Here is a 7,766-nt window from a genome sequence, read left to right as displayed (position 1 = left end):
GTGTGAAAGAGAGGAGGGGCAAGAAGGGAACAGATGAGAAAATGAAAGGAGAGAAGAGTGGAGGAGAGTGGAAGAAAGCAAAGGCAGGTATCAATCAGCAAAATGGTGTTGGATATTAACAGTGGGTCTTTGTATTTTTCGAGATTTTATCACAGGCATGTAATTTGACAGCCAGAACAGAAAGGCTTTTAAATTAAGAATTACACCAGGTTAACTCTTTAGGGAAGGAAACACTGGATGGGAAGTCTGAAAACTAAATGCATAAGTTGATAGAAAATGGAAAGCTATTTTTTTTCTTCTTTAAAGAGCTGGCTGGTGCCTTAGAGTGAACAGATTAACTTAAATGTGGATGCAGTGGGAGTACAGAAGTCACTTGGTAAAAAGGTTTGGTAAGGCATTAAAGATCACGAATCATTAAGAAATTATCTTTTTTTTTTTTTTTGAGGAAATCTCAGTCTTTAATGGTGGCAGGGCCTCCGCCAAGGCCCAGTGCTAGAGCTTAGATCTTGCAGAAAGCAGCAATGTCGATGCTCTGCACGTGCTCTGCAAACTTGGTGATTTCCTCTTCCAGGAGGTCCGTCCCCACCTTGTCCTCCGGGACGCACTGGATCTGGAGCCTGCGGATGCCGTAGCCCACAGGCACCAGCTTGGAGCAGCCCGAGGTCAGCCCATCCAGCTGGACAGAGCACACGCAGGCCTCCAGCTGGGCCATGTCTGTCTCTTCGTCCCAGGGCTCAACATCCAGGAGCATGGAGGACTTGGCCACCAGCGCCAGCTTCTTGGCCTTCTTCTCTGTGTACTGCTGCAGCCGCTCCTCCCGCAGCGTGACGGCCTCCTTGTCATCCTCCTCATCACGGCCAAACAGGTCGATATCATCATCCTCATCATCCTCTGCAGCGATGGCCACCTATCTGGTGGGGCTCCACTTGGCTCATGGGAGACGCACTGGGTCTGCGGGCCTATGGCCCGGTGGGCAGGTGAGCTCTTCTCCAGCGCTCAGTCGGCCTCAGCGTGGCGACGGCCTGCCGCAGGTCCTGCACCAGCCCCGCAGGCTCTGGTTCTCCGCTGCCAGGCTGGAGGTCCGGATGATGAGCTCACTGTGGTGTCCGCTGGGCCCGCTGGAGGCCCCAGGGCCTGAACTCTGGCACGAGGAGCCAGTCACAGGCCCGTTCATCTGCTCATAGAATTTCCTTCCTGCGTCGTGGTATTTAAACTTGTCGAACCAGATCTCATGCACTAGGAAGTCTGTGGCCATTTTCCTGACGCCAGCCAAGGACGCGGCCACCAAAGACGAGAGCTCAGCGGTTCCGGAGTTAAGAAATTATCTTATCAGAGGCATAGTGCCCTGATGAGTCCTCTCCAAGGTTCCCCTTTTTAAAAATATATTTTTTGTTATAAAATAAGAAATCGGTAAAGAAAGCCATAAAAATCTGGCTTAATGAATTATTATAAGGGGCACACCTTTGTAATCAGTACCCAGCTCAACAAGTAGAACTTTGTGGGCCACATCAGAAGCCCTGTGCTAATTACAGTCCTTTCACCATTGATAACAGCCTGATTTTTTAAAAAATCCTTATCTAAGTATATTTTTATTGATTTTAGAGAGAGAGAGGAAGGGAGAGAGAAAGAGAAATGTCAATGTGAGAGAAACATCAATTGGTTGCCTCCCTTCCAAGCCCCGTATGGGGATCAAAACCACAACCTGGTATGTGCCCTGACCCGGAATCAAACCCACAACCTTTTGGAACACGGGAGGATGCTCCAAACAACAAAGCGACCCGACCAAGGCCATTATCCTGATTTTTACAGTTAACACTTATTTGCATTTTTTGTAGCTCTTTCATCCAAGTGTCCAATCACAGATATGACAGTTTAAAAATTCTTTGAATCTGCAGGTTCCTCTTCATCTCTTTCTTATTCTTATAATTTACTTGTTTAAAAAATTGGGTAATTTGACCCATACAAGTTTCCCAAATCTGGCTTTTCCTAATTGTATGTCCGTGACGCTGGTCAGCACATTACTCTGTCCTGCGCTCTGTTGAAAATGTGCTAATAACACTTCCTGCAACGAAGGAAATGTCCTATATGTGTACTGTCCTCTGTGGAAGCCGCTGGCACATGTGGCTGCTAAACACCTGAAGTGTGGCTAGTGTGACTAAGGAGCTAAACTTTTAATTTTATATAATTTTACTTAATTAAAATTTAGATTTATATAGCTACATGTGACTAGTGACTATCCTATTGGACAGCACAGGATGCTTAAGTTTCATTGGGATTTACAAAATAGTGATATTTGAATTCCATATATTTTTGCTCATTAATTAATTAGAATAATTTTACAAAGAGAAGCTTATCATTTATTGTACCAAGTGGTACAGTGTGTAGAGATAGGACAAGGTAAATACTTGTTTTCCTTGCCTTTCTTCTAATCAGACTTTCAAGATAATGATTTGGTCCCTCATTATTCTCAATAGGTGACCGCTTAGTCTTTTATATATATTTTTCACTTAATCTTTTAAAAATATCATTGTGAACTCATGGATATAAATATATTTAATGAATTTTAATATGTAATTAATATTTGTTGTAAAACTCAAACTGTCCCATCTTTGTGCAGTAGGAACCTCTCCACGTTGGTTCCCGAATCCTTCTGGCATCGCCCTCGTGGTCTTGACAGCTTTGGGGCTCTGAAATGACAAGATATGCTAGGCGCATACTTTCACACTTCTTAACTCAGATCTGAACCAGCCACTGCTCCAAGAAGCTCCACTTTCTTTTGAAGGGAAAAGATATTTCAAAACCTCTCTGCGGATCCTAAGTGTTACTCATTATTTCAAGGCTATATCAGAAAACATTGTAGGAAATGTTTTATTATTTATTTTTATTTTTATTTTTTTTTAGAGAGAGAGAGAGAGTGGAAGGGGGGGAGAGACAGAGAGAGAGAGAAACATCAATGTGAGAGAGACACATCCATTGATTACCTCTCACACACACCCTCGACCAGGGCCCGGGGTGGCCGGAATGGAACCTGAGACCCTTCAGTCTGCAGGCCGACGCTCTATCCACTGAGACAAACTGCTAGGGGGGAGGACTGTTTTATTATTAAAATAAAAAATATCTCAGGAGTTTAGAACTATGTGGGTTTCATTTTGTTTTTAAACATAATCTCTTCTGCTTCACATTTGTAAATTCTTTCTTCCACACCAAGGATCCTGTTTTTCAAGGACCGAGGCAATGACAGAGTTAGAGTATCCCACGATTACTTATTTACTTGACTCACAGCATGTTCACAACAGTCTCAGAATAAAAACACTAGTAGTCCCACAGATCTGAGGTCAACGGATTTTCAACACTAGAGTGACAAGTCAACCCAACGGGGCAAGAATAGTCTTTTCAGCAAATGGTGCTGGGAAAACTAGATATTCAAAGGCAGGGATACCTACCTCATACCATCCACAAAAATTAACTCAAAATGGGTCACAGACCTAAATGTGCAGCTGAAACTATAAAACTCTTAGGATAAAACATAGATGTAAAATTGTGTAACCTTGTATTAGGCAATGGTTTCTTAGATATGACATTTAAAATACATACAACAAAAGACAAAAGTAAATACATTGTACACGTTCTCCCTATTCTTTCTCCATTTTTCAGTCATACTTTATATTGCCTGAGCATATAGCCATTTCATATATACCTTTTCTTTTTTTTTACACCAATTTACTCTTAGTTCTCCAAATAACTGATGTTTATTGCTCTCATTAGTACTTATGCCAACGTGATTTGAGTCATTTTGGTTTTCTGAAGCTTTAATTTTTGGTGAATTCCTCAGGAAGGGCTCATGACCAATATTTCTTAAGTTTGTATATGTCACTGACAGTTTGTGCCCTTTTTACTCAAAAGTCAATCTTGCTCCAAATAAAAATCTTACCTCACATTTTCTTGCCTTGAAGGCCTTCAACATAATATACTATTCTCTTCAGACATAAAGTGTTATGTTGAAATGTCTGATGATAATGTAATTTTCTTTCCCTCAAAAATCACTTGCTAGATGCTCAAATATTTTTTTCCTTTTAAAGTCCAATAATTTTACTAAATATGCTTTGGCGTTGGTCATTTTGGGTAATATACTCGGGCAGTGTCTCAGGTCACTAAGTAGTATAGAAATTTGCTTTTGCTTATAAAATAGTTTTTATTATTTGATTGGTTCCGTTCTTTGCCTTTCTTCTTCAGGAACTTTCAATATTTGTAAGTTGTATCTTCTTTGCTTATTTAAAAATATTTTTTCATTTTCTCTCAAATCCTTTTTATCTTTTAAAAAAACTATTTAAAATGTCTTCCTTCTTTTTCTCTTAAAGTGTAGTCAGTTTTGTTTATTGACGTTCAAGATTTTTTAGTTTGTCTTCATTACTGAAATGACTTTTTCTTTTATTTCTAATTGCTTTTTGTTTTGTTATTTTACTTTTGAGGTTTTTCATTTTGAGTTTCATTCATTCATACTTTGGATCATTTTCTTAAACATGTTTTAGGTTGTTTTGATATGAAAGCTCCCTTTTGAATCTGTTCTATGAATATATTTCCGGTGGTGCTTCTATTTTTTCCTGTAATAACTTTGTATGGGGTTTGTATTTGATATTTACCTACTTCCTATTTTCATGCATTATTAGTTTTCCTGCACTAATAGGAGGGATGGCCAAGGTAGCTCTTCTGACTTCCTACAGCTTCTATTTTTTCATGTAGAAATAAAAAACATGCTGGCTTATTCTGAGACTTGCCATCCTCTTCCCACTTTTATCTGGACCTTCTCTTCTAGCTCTAAGAGGTCTCTCCTCTGTGCGGTGCCCTAATATGCATTTAGACTGGGAGAAACTTCCTCTTATTTTTAGCTGCTGTCCTTGGCTTGGCCCGCCCCGCTTTCTGCTGAATACCTGTTGGCCATACTGGAGCTCTCCTTTCCTGAGGTCAGCCAGGTGGCCTGTGGTCCCCTCTCCTTTTTCCTCCACAGACATGGAAACTATGCAGGTCTCATTTCTGTTAGTGGTTTGGCTCCACTTGCTTGAGTTCTTATGGATATCTCGAACCTAGTTTTGTTGTAATTGCTGTGCATGGAGCAGGAGCTGCGGGGGGCGGGGGGGAGATAGGTAAGAAATCTGGTTGCTTTATCTGTTTTCACGTCTGGATTCAGAGAAATTTGTTGCTGTTGCTGCCATCTCCCCCTATTTTTTTGAGCTAGGAAAAAGTGGTCATAAGGTATATGTTCAAAACTGAACTTTGGCTCTTTTCTCCCCAATTTTATTTTCTTCTATTTTTCCTATAATCTTTGGGTCCTGGATTTAGTAGACCATATTCTGGATTTCCTGAGTCATTTACCATTAAATTAATGTTATTTAATTTCTCAGTTGTAAACAACTACTCCACTGGATTATTGAGAGGAGTGAGGGGATAATGAAAAGCATCTGGCACAAGGCTTGGTGTATAGTAAATCTCAATGTTTGGGAGCCCAGAAACTCATCTTGAGAGCACCCTCTCCTTCACCTTCCCTGCACCGGTCCCCAGGGAGCCCTGCTAATTCCGGCTGCACTGCAGCTCTGCAGGCACCATTGCAGTCTGTGCTGCACGGGTCAGATTTTTATGCATGGAAACAAAGGGATGTTTCATGTTCACTGTTTTGAGTTTTCCCAGGGGAGAAGAGCTTGTGGATACATACAAAACTCAGTATAATTTTCTTAATTATCTACGATGAGTTTTTAAAAGAAATTTAAGTGTGATAAAATATACATAAAATTTACCATCTTAACCAGTTTTAAGTGTACAGTTCAGTAGTGTTAGGTACCTTCACATTGTTGAGCAACTCAGAATGCTCTTTGTCTTGTAAAACTGAAGCTCTATACATACCATTAAACCCTAACTCCTCCTCCCTCTCTTCCCCCAGCCCCACCACTATTCCCTTTTCTGTCTCTATGAGTTTGACTACTCTAGGTACCTCATAAGTGGAATCACGTGGTGTTTTCTCATAGCACAATCTTTTCAAGGTTTATCCATGATAAGATTTCCTTTCTTTTTAAGGCTGAATAATATTTCATTGCATGATACCACATTTTGTTTATCTGCTCATTCCTCGATGGACACTTAGGTTGCTTCTAACCTTTTAGCTATTGTGAATAATGCTGCTATGGACATGGGTGTCCAGATATCTCTTCAGGACCCTGCTTTCCTTTTTTTTTTTGGATAAATACCCCAAAGTGGAATTGCTGGGTCATATGGTAGTTCTACTCTTAATTTTTTGATGAACCGTCATACTGTTTCCCATAGGCGCACCATTTTACGTTCCCACCAGCAGTGTGCAAGGGTTCCAATTTCTCCACATCTTTGCCAACACTTGTCCTTTTCTGTTTTTGTTTTTGTTTTTAATAATTCTAATGCATATGGGATGGCAATGTGGTTTTACATAATGGGTTTGAAAAGGCTATCACAAACATGAACTTTATTTATTCTAAAATATTTTAAGCAAACTGAAAGAGTAGGAACTATTATACCAAATATATGTGCATCCAAACTTTGTCAGAGAGCAGATTTTTGTCATATCCTACTCCATTCTCCCCACTCTGCTATGTGCTGGCATTTTGAGATATCTTGTGGTAAGAGAGTTTTCAAGTTACCTCATTTTCCTCAAAATTGTTCATGTGTTTGTTCTGGGCAGGAAGAAATATTTATTCAGATTCACAGTGGAAAACTGGGCAAAACCTGGGTTTTCTATGTTAACCCCAAGTTTCTGTCCATTAGACCACCATGTGCTCCCAAAGTCCTCATGATCATATTACCTAGAGGCACACCGATATTCATGTGATTGAAAAGCTGCAATAAAATTGCACTTTAGGATAGATTGAAATAATTGTTGGGCAGCCAAAAAGTGCCCATGTCAATCTTGTTTGTACTCTTGTCCCAAAGCTTACAGCCTGGATCTGTTCCAGAACTTTCCAGGAGCACAGGAGTCTGGCTCATGCTAACATCCACTATGAACATCTGTATCCAAAGGAGTGGACCTGCAGCACTATAACAGCATGATGGCTCCCAAGTTAACCCCTGGGGTAGGGAGAATCTGAGTGCTCTCGAGGCTGTATCAGGTCCCTCTGCCTCTGCCTCTGCCTCTGCCTCTGCCATGCCTTGCCCACATGCTCATCAAGAGGGAGCCCCAGACACTGTGAGCACCAGACAGGCACATGCACTACAGATGTCCCTGGGCCTCGGTGTGGGCATCGTTTAACACCCTCAGAGGAAGTCGGACTCTGGAGGACCCCCGGGTATATGTGTATTGAGTGATCTGCTAGGGTAAGATAATAACACAGCTCCTCTTATTAAAATCTCCCCAAAGAATAGTTATAATCTTTTTTTTTACATTTCTATTAAAATCTCAATGCAGACAGTAAACCTGCCAAATTTTTTGGCATTTTAACTTAAAAGTCAATGTTTCTTTAGTATTCACCTTTCACTTTAAACCGAGAACTATTAAAACGCCACAGAGCACGTGCGGGTATCGTGGGTGTGAGGGTGTCTGGGAATGAGGTCAAGAGTTGGAAGAGCCAAAAGGGAGGAGGAGGAGGAGGAGGAGGTGATGGAGGAGGAGGAGGAGGAGGAGGAGGAGTACTTGTGTGAAAAGTTCTAAAAGAATATTAAGCACAGATTTTATTAAAGTACTAATACATCCAATTTGTCGAGTACATGCTTCATTGCCACACATATAAATTAGCAACAGTGAGATACATGCT

At 40.8% G+C, this 7,766-nt stretch overlaps 1 pseudogene; it reads right to left on the bottom strand.

The window, feature by feature from the left end:
- Window positions 1-499: 499 nt before the first annotated feature.
- On the bottom strand, window positions 500-1,275 carry LOC102423093 (annotated as a pseudogene).
- Between the last annotated feature and the right edge of the window lie 6,491 nt (window positions 1,276-7,766).

Source organism: Myotis lucifugus, unplaced genomic scaffold (assembly GCF_000147115.1).
Source record: "Myotis lucifugus unplaced genomic scaffold, Myoluc2.0 scaffold_98, whole genome shotgun sequence".
Classification (NCBI taxonomy): Eukaryota; Metazoa; Chordata; class Mammalia; order Chiroptera; family Vespertilionidae; genus Myotis; species Myotis lucifugus.
The sequence above is the reverse complement of the archived record's forward strand: the minus strand, read 5'-3'. Positions and strand labels throughout refer to the sequence as shown.